This window comes from Monodelphis domestica, chromosome 7 (assembly GCF_027887165.1).
Source record: "Monodelphis domestica isolate mMonDom1 chromosome 7, mMonDom1.pri, whole genome shotgun sequence".
Taxonomy (NCBI): domain Eukaryota; kingdom Metazoa; phylum Chordata; class Mammalia; order Didelphimorphia; family Didelphidae; genus Monodelphis; species Monodelphis domestica.
This window is the reverse complement of record NC_077233.1, coordinates 273,825,405-273,841,979: the sequence shown is the minus strand read 5'-3', so window position 1 is coordinate 273,841,979 and position 16,575 is coordinate 273,825,405. Positions and strand designations below refer to the sequence as shown.

Here is a 16,575-nt window from a genome sequence, read left to right as displayed (position 1 = left end):
ATTTTATTTATATTTGTCTCTTCTTTTTGGATATAGTTGTCATAGGTGTTGTGTTCACTCAGGAATTTGAAATTTCTTAAGTGTGACCATGAAAATGTGAGTTTCAAGACTTAAATTGCCAAAACTGTAAAGATAATTTTTAGTGTCTTGATTTTAAATAAAAAATAAGTGGTCGCCATGGGGAAAATTTCCAAATACGAAATACCCAAGTCAGCTGGGTTTTATGGAGATTTTAATTAATACAAATGAAGGAATTAAGGGAAGGGAGAGAGACAGAGTAAGAGGAAATAGTAGGAAAAGGCTAGGGCCTAGGCCTTTCTCTTTAAGAGAGAAAACTAAGTCAGTCTTTTATCTACTCACCACAAGATTTTGTCCCAAGCAAAACTCCAACTAAGTTCAGAGGACCAGTTACTCCAACTAGTCCGAGATCCAACTACCACTAGTTCGAACTCCCCCTAAGTTGAGAGAGCCAGCTCATTTTAAAGAGAAATTTCTCTCATGTCACCTCCCCCAAATTTTCACATCTACCAATCACAGTAGACGTTTTCCACAGGACTGACCATTCTTAATTCACATCTTTTGTTAATCACCTTCCCTGAGTAGACTGAAACTTCACACTTCTTGCTAAGCTTGCCCTTTGTAAGTCACTTGACCTTTTAGTGATTAATTTAACCTTCATAGGTACTTAGCACCCTTTTGTATTAGATCTAAAAATAGACCTAGCTTAAGGTTTTAGCCTCACTATAAATATGAGTTAGGGACTTTTTCATTGTTCAGTAAGGAGTTTTACAACTTTATCTTCCCCTAAAGTATGCCTAAGTATGTGTGGAGTAATGTTAAAATTCCCAATACATTCCTGATCAAGTACCTCCATTGTTTAAATGGGGAATAGCCTTAACCAAATGTTCCAAGACAGAGTCTGAGCAGTTTTAAGATTCACAGAAACAATTAAATTATGTATCTTAAAATTTAATATATATATATATATATATATATATACACATACAAATTAAGTACTTTAAATCACTTGTTTTACTCAGTTTTTCAGTTCAAAATGTGTGACATCATATAACTGGGACAAATCTCAGTAGGAAAGCTCCTTTCACCGATGCAGATCTGCAATTTTAATTTTAAAGTAGTCTCATAAGGAACAGGGGAGTTGAGGAACTTGGTTACAAAGCCATTGTCTGTCACAAGAAGTATTCGAATTGATTCTAGGACTAGATCTGTACCACAATGTGTCTTGTTTTACTCAGTAGGGATTTAAATATATGTTCCCTGAATCTACTATTCCTTCTCCATTTTTCACTATCATAAACAAGCAGATAAGATCTACCTCTTCTTAATCCCCTTACAGATCATTTCTATGACAGTCTAACAGAAAAAAAAAACTTGTAAATATGAAAGATCACAGATAATAGAGTGTTGTGGTAATAGAATGTTGACAGTCTTTATAGTTCCTATGAGGACCAGAATTCTTGAGTTCTTCTGGAGCTGTTTATTTTAACCCCTTACCTTCCGTCTTAGAATCAATACCATGCATTGGTTCCAAGGCAGAAGAGTGGTAAGAGCTAGGCAATGGGGGTTAAGTGACTTGCCCAGGGTCATACAGCTGGGAAGTGTCTGAGGCCAGATTTGAACCTGGGACCTCCCATCTCTAGGCCTAGCTCTCCATTCACTGAGCCACCTACCTGCCCCCTCTTATGGAGTTTTATAAGTATTCTCTTTCTTATCTGATACTTTTCACAAGTTATGTTTATGTGTATATGTGTGTACTTGTGTAAGCATGCACACACATCAGAATTTCAGGCTGTTACCTAGTCAGCCCAAAGTTTAGCTTTTTTGTAGTTCTGAATCACTTATTACTATATCCATAACAAGGACTTTTGAAGGAGTTTTGACTATCAAGTTTAACAGGAACAAGTATAGTCATGTACTTCACCCAATGTTAAGAAGTAATATTGCCACTTAAAAATTTTAATTCATAATGACTTTTTTGATGATTCTGCTATACTACACAGAAATAGTAAGATACTTTGATGTTGACAGAAAACAATGGTAATGATTTACCAAAAATGTGTAACTACAAATGGTTTTGAATTTGGTTTAGGGGAACATTTCGCAGTAGGGATAGAACTACACTGGAACATTGGATCATTTTGAGATGCCCAGTTCTTAAATGGAAATCTCCTTTTCTCTACCCCACCCCCAGTTAATTATTGAACTGCTTTTTTCTACTTAAACCAAAATTCTGCAAGTCTTCTAATGAGCTAATAACTTTCAAATTCAGTAAAACTGTTCTCTAAAAAAGTATATGCATTTGTTATTTTGAAAGACATCAGGATATACATAATCTCAGCAGTGATTAATTATGTAATTGTCAACTAATAATCATCCAATAAAACTACATAATTCAGTGTTGTCTAGGAGATGAAGCATATGTTTTTGAATAGTGAATATCTGAGCTATACAAGGTAGAATACAGATATTAATTAGTAATATTCTTAACAATATAGTTGGGTATTTATGTTTAACTTGAAAGAGGTGAAGTTAGAGTTGTGAATTTTCTTTTGAAGATAAGGTGGTTTATTGAGTTGAATTAGGCAATACCTCTTAAAATTAATTTCTCATTTTTCTGTTAAAAGCAAAATTTCATGATTGCTCTTTTGCGAGATCTGTCTAGAGGCCATATGACTAGAATTAAGAGTATATTTTAGGATGACTGGAAATATTTTTGAAGATTTAAATACAATTGCCTAACAGATGAGTCAATTCTTTGAAATCTCTGATAAAATACACATTTGTATTGGACACTTTGTTTTATATCATGAATCTCCTTTACACTAAGTCATACTCTTTATAATTATTTTTTGTATCATCAGTTTTGCTGTTGAAAGCAGGGTTTTCTAAATCACCAATCCAGGAGTCTTTGTTCCCCTCTCCTTCTGGGGTGCTTAAATTCCCTTTATCTATAAAATGGAGGTATATAAAACATTTACCATCAATCTAAGGGAACTTTGTAATGAATAACTGTGTCCAACTGCTTTTGAACTACATAGAAAAATCATAAAATGCTTAAAATTTTTTTTCAAAATGTTTAGAGTTTGGGGGGGGGGGAAGATCATTGGTGCTAGGTACTATTGATATTACTTAAGCTCTTTTTGTTGTATTTTAAGTGATTCTTTTAAGAGATGTATGTGTATATGTTTATATGTATGTGCATTTTTTAAACCTGAACTTGACTTCTCATTTCTTTAAAGGCAATTGGAAAGCATCACATTTTAATTTTTTGATTTGTATTAGGTTTTCCTTTTAAATATCTCATGGTAATTTGGCAATATAAAAACAATATATAGATTTTTTAAATTTACAATTTGAGGACAGAATTTTTTCTTTTGATCTATTACTTTTAATATTTGCATGTGGTATGTCACATCTGAATTGTCCATATATTTCTGAGAGCAATAATTTTTAAAGTTCTGTAAGGATCATATAATCAGAAAAGGGGGCAGTCATCTGGTCAATCCTTTTTAAAGGGTTTTTTAAAGAGGGGGTGTAACTTAATTTTATTAGATTTCAGCACAAAAGAAAGCTATATATTCTTTTGAAACCCAAAAGTGTAGCATTGATTTCTTCAGCAGATGTTTGAATCTTTGGGACTGGTTTTCTTTTCTTTTTTCCCCCTAAGAGGAGAATTGTTTGTTCCAAGTGTTGCCAAGCATGGCACAACTTGGAGATTGAGGGAAAGCTGTAGTCATGAAAGCAAAGTCTGGTTTCATAGACACAGTGTGTAATGTCACCCTGGTGAGACTATGCCTTTTTATAACCCCCTTTGATCCTGTCTGTCTCTTAGCTTGGCCACAAACATTGCATTTACAGTCATTGCCACATGCATTATCCTCTTGATGATGTGATGGTCATGAAGTAAATCACACACTGTGATAAGCAGATTATGAATTCTGAATGCACACAGTTTGTTTAAAATTGACTTTAAGGACTACTATGTCATTTTAGGGAAGTCTTTGGGTTTTTTTTTTTAGCTTATGTCATAAAACATAAACTGTCTCTTCATAGAAATTATGGCAAGCCTTCATTTCGGTAGTAGGCATGATTTATTTTGCTGAGCATATTTTTTAAGTTCAATACATTTTTTTGGTGCTCATAGATAGATACAGAACTCTGGGAAAACCTTACAGTTTCATATGAAGGCTTCAGCATTAATTTGATATTAATTTCCTCTATTACTTTTTAGTAAATGTTCAGAAATTTTATATATTGTAATAGTTTTAATCTACTTTTGTATGCAATTTTAGGGTTTTGCTATTTTTAAACATTCTTTTTCTTATATATACTCTTTATCCTTACAGTATATTTTCAAAACTTTTCTTTTGCTTCTAAAAGCACTTTGGAGACACTAATTCCAGAAAATAAATCAATGGGAACTACCAACAATCTTGAAAATAACATTCTTAAGTTAGTAGTACTGGCAAATTTATCTTAAAGGAAGATTATGAAGCCAACTCCTGGTGTTTCAAAATTAGTGGAGTTTAGATGTTTATTTATTTGTATTAAAAACGACTAGAAGACTGAAGCAGATGGGTCTTGCTATAGATTTAAGGAGTTAACTGAACAAGCCATTTTCTCTAACATAATCAATAATTGTTACTTGTTTGCTTTCTTTTTAGGATTGTTCTTTTTTCCTCCTTTCCCTCAAATTAGGGTGTTGAATTATGATGGGTAAGGTGATTTCCCTGGACTTTGTTCCTTTGCTTCCCTTGTAGGCTGCCGAAGAGCTTGGTAAGAATATTCAAGTGAAAAGACAGTTTGGTCAAGTTTAAAGGGAAAATGCTTAATCTTTGTATACTACACTTACTTGCTTAGAGATTGGCAGAGTAGAAATTGGATTCTAGGCAGTACAAACAGTATTGTGGGTAATTATCTATATAACTTTTTCCATCTTCCTTTTGCTGCGATGTACAGTACCTGACACATAGTACATAGTTTACAAATATTTGCTGAATTCAGGGGATTCTCCCTCAAAAATGTGTTTGCTCTGAGTATTATGAAGCGTGACGTAACTTCTTGATAGTGCATGTATTTTGCAAATAAATGTGGTCTTAATCACTCCTAACCTACCTCGCAAGGATATGGAAGAGGTAAATGGGATATGTTGAAATACCTTGAGCTCTTTGGGGAAAAAGTAGCATATGTATTTAAGCCATAATTATTGTCATGATTACTGTGATTATTACCTGTCAGAGCAAGTCGACTTCCTCCACCCTCTCCTTTTGCTTTTGTAACTGATTCACGTTGGGAGGGTTCCACTAGAATGCTCCCTCTATTCTGCTCTTGGCTCTGCCTCCCCAGTGCTTTTTGCCCAGCTTCCTGACTTGTCGCCCATTTTTTGCAAAAATAAGTACTGTAATACACTCTCGTCCAAGTTTCTTATGCTTCAGACGTGCTGAAGCTTTGTATTTATAAAGTACTTGGAGGCTGCAGGATCCGAATTGCTCAGTGCATGCAGTTCTGCTCCCCCTTCTGTGTTGTCACACCTATGAGAGGGTTGGGGTTTTTGCCCAGCACAAAGGGAGTGCTTTACCACTTCCCCCTGTGTTTCCCAGATCAAAAGCTTCAGTGTCTGACACAGGGGAGGCAATACAGCAGTTTCCTGAAGTACAAAGCACACTCAAACAGGATATTGAAGACACTTTTTGAATTTTTTCCAGTCACATTAAAAGTGCTGGCATAACTAAACCCCTTGGAAAACTGGATATCTTCTAACTTGAATGTCGGGACACATAAGCAATAAGCTCAGCCCAGACTGTAGTGTGGGGAGCGCGCCAAGTATTTTCTGGCAGCGGGCAACTTCGAATGCATAAAAATCTGAGTTCTTCTGTACTTCGGTTTCTAAGCAATCTGTGTAAATTTTAAAACAGAATATAATGGATAATAGCTCTATAATATACCCCTCTATGTAATGTAGCTAAAGCAAACAAATGCTCAGTATACACCTGGGCTGGCTCTACAGAGAATCGAGTCATTGAATCTGGGGGCCGAAATCAGGAGCTACTAATAAGTACTTCATTTTTCATATGTCGTTTCAAAGTGGTTAATTTAATTTCAGGTCCCAGAGTGCAGCAGCATCATGACTGTTCATATTTAGAGGAATATCATTAAGAAGATGCTCAAGTTTTTTTGTTTCTTTTAATAGCAACAAAGGGAATATCTTAACTTAAAAAAAAAAAACAACCCAAACTAATTAAGACCAGAGATTCTTAGAAGCCACAGAACCAGATAACACAGAAAGTACCTCCATCCAGACCAGAGAGGAGCAGCTGGTTATTTATTCAACACTGTCTTTTCTACAGAAATTATTCCTAGTCCCTAAAGTTAGCCCAATTTGAAAGGAACAGATTTGGAGGGTCCATGATTTCATGTTAACTGGGACCAATTGGATGGAATTAAAGCCCAGGAACTGAATTATTTAAAACTTTGTTAGTGACCTGGTTGGTACAATGTGTGTTGCTTGTTGGATTTGCTGATGAAGCTAAATTGGATAGTAGTTAACTCCTTGGAAAACAGACTTCAAAGTGACCTTTATCAACTAGAGAAATGGCTCACCAGCTCTTGTGACTCAGCACCGATACTCAGTATTGATTCTTAAGACAGAAGGAAAGGGTTTTTATTTATTTTTTATTTTATTTGGTCAATTTCCAACATTATTCCTTGGTTACAAAAATCGTATTCTATTAAGGAAAGCGTTTTTAAAAAGTCAGTGGGGAGCAGCTCACATAATTCAGTTGATAGAGAACCAGGCCTGGAATTAGCAAGTCCTGGGTTCAACTTTGGCCTCAGACATTTCCTAGCTGTCAGGTCACCAAATCCTAAGCAAGTCACTTGATCCCAATTGTCTCTCGCCCTTCTGCCTTAGAACCAATACTTAGTATCCAATCTAAGACTGAAGGTTAATTAAAGAAAGAAACAAAGAAGTGACTCACCAAAAGCTGAATATGATAGTAGGTTCAAATTAAAGACTTAACTATGTACATTTAAGAAAGAAAAAGAAATGGCACACAACAGAGCCAGAAACTCAGTTTATTATGTAGGAAAGCAAGAATGTGCAAATGCTCTAATTAAAAACAAACTTAAAACCATTTAACATAACATTGTTCTACATTAACAGGATTGTGACAGGAGATAAAATCACAAAGTAATTTTTCTCCATGTTTGGTATTAGGTCATTATTTTGACTTTTTATATTATTTTTGCCATTTTTGGATTCCATCTACAGAGAGGGAAAGACATTGGACAAAGGGAAAGACAAAGGAGAGCCAAAGGCTTAGAAAACATGAAAAAATGCTTTTAAAGAAATGAATTTTGTTGATTATAGAAAATGAAGGGTGGCGCTCATTTAAAGTATTTGAGTTATTAACATTGTGTAATGGAAAAGTTTTGGCTAGAAATGAGGGTTCTAGTCCAGGCTTTATCACATTCTGTTATCTTGCACATGTCATTTTTCTTTCCTAAAGCTCAGCTTCCTCATCTCATCTATAGAACAGGGCATGAATTATATACTGCACAATGTCCCTATGAACTTTGGAAAATTATCAGGGTTATTTTTAACACTCACAGAAAAGAAAAGATTTTGGAGAAAGAAAAGGTAAGGTATAGACAAGACAATCTTTTATTTCTTAAATAATAAGCATGCTCTGGACTCAACTTGAAAAAAACAGGAGAGTGTAAATGCATTTGTACTTTTATACTGCTGTCTAAACTAAGTACAAACTTGTTCCTTAATCCAAGCTGTAAGCTTGTGTTGATGCTACCTCCACAGTATGTTGCTCATCAGTTGCCTTCTCTCTCTGCTCCTGTGGAGAGAGCTACCACCATGAGGTCGTTGTCAACTCTCACCATCCTTCAAATGGATTGTCAGCTTTGGGTCTCTCCCTTTTCCAGTCCATCTTCCACACATGTCAGAATGATCTTCCTAAGCATTCCTATACTTCCTCCAGCCAAGAAATCTTCAGATTCCTTTTTGGGGGGGCCCAGAATAAAATACAATTTTAAGACCCTTTAAACTCAGGCTTCAACATACTTTTTTGGTTTATTTCCTATTATTTTCACACATGCACTTTTGTTACTGACAGCTTGGCTGTTTTCTGTTCTCTGAGCTTGGTATTCCATGGAGTCTATCCTTACCTCCTCCAATTAGAGTCTGTAGTTTCCTTCAGAGATTAATTTATCTGCCACTTCCTACTTTTTCTCTTGCCTTTCCTGATTCCTCTAATTGTTAGTGTTATCTTCCTATACAAATATTCTTGTTTGTGCTTTTTTCTTTGCATGTATTTCTATTCCTGTTCCTAGTAAAATGTCCTAGTAAAATGTTCCTAGTAAAATGCCCACTTTGAGGGCAAGGACTACTTTTCATTTTATCTTTTTATCTCTGAGCTCCTAGCACAGTGCCTTGCATATGTATGCATTAGATATTTACTTATTGGGTTATATTCGATGAAAACATATATTAAACCTGAATCCCTGGTGTTGAATCCAAGACTTATAAAATCCCAACATGGCTTCATAATTTTAGAGTTTGGATAAACCTTAAATGTTGCCTTGACCAGCCTCTGTTTGAACACTTCGAGAAACATAATTCTGCATTCTAATCCATTTTGAGGCTTCCCTAAATGTTAAAACGTCTTTCTTATATTAAGTGAAAAGCTGCCTCCTGCCAACTTAACTATTTCATCTTAGTCCTGTGATTGGACTAAATACAGGCTCTAATCTTTAAATATTTGAAATTTCTAAGTTAAGTCTAAATTTTCACTTTTCTAGCTTAAGCATCCCAGTTCATTCAGCTTTTTCTAAAATGGCGCATTGCCATATTTTTGTATTCTCTACTGTTTTTATTAATCACCTTCAAAGATCTCAGTTTGAATTCCACTTTGCTACTCTTATTACCATGACTACAACAAATCACTCAACCTTCATAGACCCTCTATTTCCCAGATCTGTAAAATAAATGAGGGATTGGATTAGGTAGCTTCCAAGATCCCTTCTTGTTCTGACCCCTGAGTCGTTTGGTCCCACACTTACCTGAAATATGACCTAAGCAGGAGCTGGTGTACATCATCTGTTCCATGCCATAAACCCAGAAATCCACATCCTGTACACCTGAAGAAGCAGAGTAATGAATGGAAGCATGATTATTAAGCACTTACTGTGTACAAAGCATTGTGCTAAGTGCTGGGGATATAAATAGAAATGGCAAGGCAATTCCCACTCTAGAGTTCATATAGGAAGGACAATACGTAGAAGAGATTTCAGCTGCCAGTCAGATGGAAGGGTGCAACAGCAACGCAGTTAGTAATGTGTCTTCTTTAAAGTTATCTCTACTAGCAAAACCATATGTATTTGACAGTGCCGCCGCGCACTTTGTTTTCCAGATTTTCACTGGCTTTGCCTATTGTGGCAACGGGGATTACAGCACCTGGAGAAGCAGTTGCTAAGTAGTAACTCCATAAGGAAGAGTTTCTCTAAATGATGGCTGTAAGGGCTGGGCTAGAAGAAAAGTGGTCTGGGAGATGCATCTATTCTCTGGGCTCACACCAGATTCTGTGGGCAGGCGGTGGTCAAGAGGTGGCAGTGGTTTGATTTGACTGGTGCCTGTTGCCTCCTGTTTCTTTCTCAGGATGCTTTGCCTGCCCTGTGGCTGCTCCTTTTCCCAGAGGGATTGCTTAGCCCAATGATGACTGCAGTGTCTAGGCTAGAAGCATAGCCATCGTATAAAGATCACTTTTATGTCCAGGACTCTTGGTATCCATTGAGGTCGGAGGGGAGGGAGCAATCATAGCGGTGGTGGTGGTTTCATTCATCTGGCACATGCCATCGAATCTCTCATCTCTCCTTCAGGATACTCAGTAAGTAATCAGAGATAAGTAAATATTGGGCCAGGTGACTAGTCTGGAAGGGTGAATTTTTATTTCATTTGGTCAACAAGCAAAATTTATGAGCCTTTTTAAGATTTTGTAATTGTTTTGTGAATTATCATAAGACTAATAATAGGCACTGGGTGTATTTCAGTGATATAGGGAACTACTCTGTGTCTCAGTTCCCTCATTTGTAAAATGGGGATTAATAAAGCATCCATCTCACAAGGCTGTTGTGAGGATCAAATGAATTAACGTGAAACACTCTGCTAACCTCTAAGTGCTGCATAAATTCTTATTCTTACTATTTTTTTAAATTAGGAAGAAGAAAAGATTTAGATGGAAAATTTTGGAGGGCAACTTCTTGATTAGACATGTTTAAGACCACTTGACAATTTCCTGTTGCAGATGTCTAAGAGGAATTTGGGATGGAGAGTAATAATCATTGTCTTTGTATAGTAATACAAAGTATTATTTTGTTTTGTCTTCTCAGTGACCCCATGAGGCAAATGCTATTATCATCATTCCCATTTTATAAATGAGAAAACTGATAACTAGAGGTTAAGTAACTTGCTCAGGGTCAAATAGGCAGTAAAGTGACTGAGGTGAAGTTTGAATCTTGAATCCCAATCCACCGTCCCATCTGGCTGCTTCTTTGATCTGGGAGTTATCTGCCTAGAGATGGTAGTTGTGAAACCATAACAACTAATGAGATGTCCAAAAAAGAGAAGGGAAAGAGTCACAGAACAGGACTATAAAGTAATCCATACATGGATAGAGGGTGTAAGATGCAGATGAAGTAGTGAAGAAGATGCAGGAGGAATGCCCATATAGAGCAGAGTCAGAAGAAAGCTTCTCCAAGAAGGAGACAATGAATTGGAAGAGAAGGACTATCAGTGGCAGAAACTGAGGTTCAACTAAGAAGGATATTAAAATTGTGAGACCATCAGACTTGGTCCTAGAGAGAGATCACAAGGTCAGAAACCCATTTGCAAAGGATTGGGAAGTCAGTAGGTGATGAGAACGTAAAGATAGTTGTAGACAGCTTCTTCTAGGACTGAAGAAGTTTTGAATTGAAACCCTTTACTTAGAAGAATGGGAATGATGGCTTGAAAGCTCTAGAACAGTGCTGGGAAAGAAGGTTAAGAAAATAAACCATCAAAAAAAAAAGTAAAAGAATCAGAAAAGCAAGAGCTTGTTGAGATTAAATGGCATTTATAGCAGGTACAGTTACCAGGTCCGTGTGACTTCTTCCTCAGCTATTCAGTGGCATGATGGTGGGGCAGAGAAGGAAGGCAGTGGGAGTAATCCAGGGTTGAGGTTTGGAAAGGAATAGAAAAGTTTTGTATGTTCTGATGCCCATGTGAGTGGTTCCTTAAAAACAAGTTAAAGCCAGAATACTTTCTTTTTTAATCTTAAAGCCTTACCTTTTCACTCTGCTTCTCATTTTCCACATTTGGATTTATATTGCCATTATTGAAGGTTTTGAGAGAACCAAAGGCAAATGAACACCATGTGATCTTCTGTGTCCTGGTGTGCAAGTTCTGCTAATAAAGTAGGGTAATTGAACGCAAACCCAAATTTAGTTTCCAGCATTAGTCTTTGGAAAGCTTCATTGTAATTACTTTGTATAAGAAAGGGGGTTGAGGTGGAAGAGTGAGGGATAAAAGCAAGGACTCTCAAAGGTGCATTTCATTTAAGACTGTCCCCAGCTGCTTGTGTGCTGTAAAAATTCCATCTCTAAAATCTGTCCCCATGTTAATCTTCCCTTCTAGTTCTAAATATCTTTTGAGACAAACAGCCACAGCAAGTTGCATTGCTTAATGGCGTAAGCATATATCCTTGTGGGGCCTGAGTTCATAGGATTATAGAAGTATCGAATACAAGAACTATGGAGACCAAAAGAATTCTGAACTTATTTTCCCTCTACTGTACTGCTTTAAACACGTATTTCATATGGTAGCTGTATAAACAGATTAATACCTACATGTACTTAAAGGCCAAAGAATAGTAAAGCAACTAAATTCCTTTTTGAATGTAGTAAAAAGCATCTTAATGACTTGGAAGAGTTAATGTACGTCCCAGTGCACTTAAACTAGTGAGTCGTTTATTTGCTTGACAGGACTTGTTCCGCTTTGTTTTTTTCCCTCTTGCTAAAGGGGTGTATAAAATTATTTTGTTGAGAAATGCTTTTTGTCTTTATATCATAGTCATTTTTGTCATCTTTTGTGTCAGTGATTTGCTGGAATATAAAATTTTCAATGTTCATATACATATATAAGATAAATCTGTTAGTACTAGAGTTGTTTCACTTTTTTAAAAGATATTGTTTTGTTTCAGTACTGAGTTTGAATCTCTCCTCCAGGGCTAACTAACTGTATAGTTTGAGGGCCAATCATTTAAACTTTTTGCTGCCTGGATTTGTCATCTGTATAATGAGGATCATCATAAATCCAAAGCATGTACTTCACAGGATTGTTTTAAGAAATGATAAACCTTTAAGTGTCATGTGAATGTCACCTTTTTTTTTTAATGGAAAACATTGTTTTGAAGAGATCAGTTCATAGTAGGAAACTAGGAAAGGAGGAACTTTTTTTAAATTGCTACTTATTAACTGGATAGACGCAGAAGTTCTGACCTAGGCACATTGTAGTGGCAGCTTCATAGTGTATGCAGGGTTCTCAAGAAAGCATGACACCAAAATACAAAAAGCCACACAGAGATCTGGCCATATGTGTTGAATTGAGTGCAACTTTTCTGCATTTAATGAAAGCTTTAGCCTTTAGGGGTAAATAAAACATTACTAAACAGGGATGGACGGAATTTTTTTTTTTACTGTCTGTAATAATTAAAGCCATGAAAAAGGTGGTGGAGTTATGTTACATATTAACTTGAATCTCCTTTAGATTTGACCAAGACGTTATTGCCTGTGGCATTTCATTTTCTGTATGTGGTTTGTTTTGTTTGTGCGTTTTTGCTTTCATGAGCTTTACAGTTCCACTGCAAAAGAACATGGTGGGCTGGATTCCTGAAAGGGGGCTTTACCAAATCTGGCTACCCATCTTTTTTTTTTCTCCATTGCACAAAATATTGCAAAGTTCCTACCAGCTCGGTGGACCTAGTCCTGAAAATAAAGATATTGTAGGGAGAACCTTTCAGTCAGAATGAGACAGAAAAAATCCTGAGAGCTTCAAAAATTGAAAGTTGAAAGGTCATTTGTTCCATTATGTGTGGGACCAAACAAGTTAAAATATAGGGACAATGATTTAAAACCCAGAGAACATCAATCATTTAAAGAGTGGTAAACTGGCAAAAGGAAGGTGCAGTCTCAATGGTGGGTTTTGTTGTAGTGATCTCATTTGGTTGACTCAATGTCTTTGTAATGATGTTGGTTTCCTATGGCTGCTGCTGGGAAATTTTGCATCCAAGTGCCACAAAGTAAGGTAGGAACAGTTATTCATGTTTTCTTATTTTAAGTAATGCCTACGTAGTAGTATGTTTTACATTTTTAAAAAAAATATTCATTTTCTATAGTTAAGTTTTTATGGTATTCTGTAACTTTAATAACAGAAGAAGGGATAACAGAAGAAATATTGTAAGACACAGAAAAATGAACTTACTCCCATCCTTTCAATTATTACCTCAGATAATGGAGTGGATATTGAATACGTAGAGTATATTTTACCAGAGCTTAGTGACTAGCAGAAACCAAGAGGGAGCATCCTGAAGTATGAATTTGAATGCGTGACCTAACTTCTCTGTCTATTACTCCATTTTACATCTCATATAAACCTAAATAATAGTAGCTCCAACCAATAATATTATTGTGAACCCAAATGATATATTAAATGCACAAAGATTTTTGAGTTTATTTTGAAGAAAATCTATATAAATATGGATGTCATATCCCACACTTCTGTTGGATAAGTTATTTGTAATACTGTAAACTTTTCAACAGTTTAAAACATATAACTACCTATTGGTAAAGATTCATGAAATCCTTCAATATCATATTCTTCTGTTATCATTATTATTATTATTTCTGTTTTTAAAATAGTTACATCTATTAAGGAATAGATCATGACTTAGTTTCCATTAAATATGATTGGATAATGGCATTACTTGGGAGAAAATACAAACATACTAAGTTTCTGGTTCACATTTCCTTTTACTTTATCACAATTATTCTTCACATTACTTGTTATTTTCCTGGAATAGATATGAAATTCCTTATTGATAATTTCCTTAGCCTGTGAAATTGTTTGCACTATTTTTAAATAATACTCTCTGAAACTTCTGTCTAAGTCTTTTAAAAAATAATTTTAAAATAGTTAATTTAGTTGGTTCTAATCAGTGCTAATAAGATGAGTTGCATAAATTTCATTCCTTATACATCAGTTGCCTCCATCTTGTGCTTTGGTTATATCCTCAATCCTATTTTGCAATCCATTTTGCAAATAAACACCTTGTTTTTAAAAGAAAAAATTTTGAGAAAAGCTTTTTTTGGTTTTTATATCAGTTATTTATTAAAATCTTCTTTGTGGCAGAAAACAATAACCAAAACCCTGATACAGAAACCTTTTCTGACAGTGTATCTCTTATTCTGCCCTTGTAGGCCCTAACCTCGCCTTTATAAGAGGAGCTGTTTTTCTTTATCTTTCTTCTCCGGGACTTCCAATGATTTTTTCCATTACTGAATTCAACTTTTAGTGCTGTTTTCATTTACATTAGCATAGTCATTGTTCATATAGTTTTATTGGTCCTTATTTTTTGTTCAGCATCAATTCATACAGATCTTCTTGTGTCTTCCAAATTTCTTATATTTGTCATTTTTCCAGCACAATAACAATACATTACATTAACAAATCTTAGGTACTTAATTTCAGCCTTTCCCCAATCACAGGGTGTTCACCTTATTTCCACCTTATTTGCTACCTCTCTTACTAAAATATGCATAGCAGTATTCTGCCAGGTACAATGAAATTAGTACAGGATGTAGAGTCAGAGGTTATGAAGTTAGATCCTGGCTTTGCCATGCACTATCCCCAGGTTACCTTGGGCAAGTCATTTTCTTTTTCTGGGGCTCAGTTTCCTTTACTGTAAAATGAGGAGATAGGATTAAGATGACCTTGAAGGGCCCTTCTGGCTCTAAAACCAGAGTCTAAGGTGTTTTTTGGCCTTGGCTTCTGTCTGACATTCTTAGGATACATAGCCAGGAGTGAGAGTGGATGGCTAGAGCAAGAGATGGGGACACTTGAATCACTTTCCTTTATGCCGTTATTCTTAAGGGGTAAATGCTGTTGGATCATTGTAAAGGAATGACCACTAAAGAAGTTAACACAGAGTGGCTCCCTGTGAGTCATCACCATAAAGCCGATGGTGCCCTAAGCACCACGGGGCAGTGCTGGGCAGCGAGGAAGAACGTCGGCTTCTTACAGGAACAGAGAATTGAGAACGAAGCACGTTTAGATCCGTTGAGGATTCTCTGGGGTAACCTCTTTCATGGTGCATAAGAGATACCGCCATCGAGAGAAAGGCAATACCTTTCCCAAAGTCACAGGGGCGTAAGGGACCAAACTGCTCTTTGCTAGTCCTCCGACTCCAAAACCAGGTTCTTCCCGTTATAGTAGCCTCGTAACTGCATTTGCTTGTGATTGAGGGTTTTCCTGCTAATACGCCTTCTTTCTCTCGCTTGTCTTGCTGACTCTTCTAACGTCAGGATTCCTATCCCGTTGCTCACTTTTTCTGTAAGCTCATCTTTGCTCACTCTTCTCACTCTTTTATCTGCTGATCAGCTTCTCTCTGTCTCTCTCTCATTTTTAAACCGTTAGGCTTTCTTCAGCTTTCTAGCATAATTCTTATCACTGTTTCTTCTGTAACAAGCCTTCACTAATCCATTGGCCACTTGCAAAAGTTTTGCCTCTTCCTCTCTTGGTACTTAAAATTTTATTAAGTGCTAACTATGTCTGGCTCTGTGCTAAGAACTGGGGATACACAGAGGGGCAAAAGGCCATTCCTCAAGGAGCATGCTCTAACCTAAATGGTCACTTTTCTTCAATCACCTCCATGCTCCTGATAGTCAGCCTTTATTGACTTTCCTGGCATTTATGATTGGGAGATGTGCACACAGCAAACTTCATAGCCCTTTGGGGCAGCAGTGCTTTCTTTGGAACACTTATGTGAACCATACCTACATACCAACAGGTAATTACGGTTTTAGGTGTCTCTAGAATGGTGTGTCCACCTACATACTACTGCATCCTTTTTATCCATTTTGTACTCAGGTGACTTTAAGTATAGAAAGCCCTGTAACGTGTTCCGTAGATTCTTGCCTGTAGCTTTGATGTCGCTAGCCTGACGTTTTGAGAACATACTCTGTGAAAATTGTAGAGACCGTAATCTTCAAGAATCTTACCCAGGCCCTTCCATGGCTCACTCATCCAACAGGCAAGAAATTATGTCTAAAAGGATTACTTTATAATTTCAGCCTTCTTTGGCATTAGCTATTTTCCTTAGCCATTGTACAAATTGAGTTGGCTTTGGGTTGTTCTTAGCTTCCCACTAATGATATTTATCTAATGTACCACTAGCCTATAAAATCAAAGCACACAGTGGAGAAGAGTTTGAGAAAGGAGTTAAACACTCATGT

The 16,575-nt window shown here is 36.3% G+C and overlaps 1 protein-coding gene and 1 long non-coding RNA gene across 3 annotated transcripts in view; one reads left to right on the top strand and one right to left on the bottom strand.

The window, feature by feature from the left end:
• Window positions 1–16,575, top strand: part of AOPEP (aminopeptidase O (putative)) — a 524,226-nt gene that overhangs the window by 445,808 nt on the left and 61,843 nt on the right. The window lies entirely within an intron of this gene.
• Window positions 7,082–16,575, bottom strand: part of LOC103092322 (uncharacterized) — a 64,498-nt gene continuing 55,004 nt past the window's right edge. The window contains exons 3-4 of the long non-coding RNA XR_469730.2: window positions 9,094–9,171; window positions 7,082–8,031 (exon numbers count right to left, since the gene is read on the bottom strand). This is a non-coding gene — a long non-coding RNA (uncharacterized LOC103092322). The remainder of the gene's footprint in view (window positions 8,032–9,093; window positions 9,172–16,575) is intronic.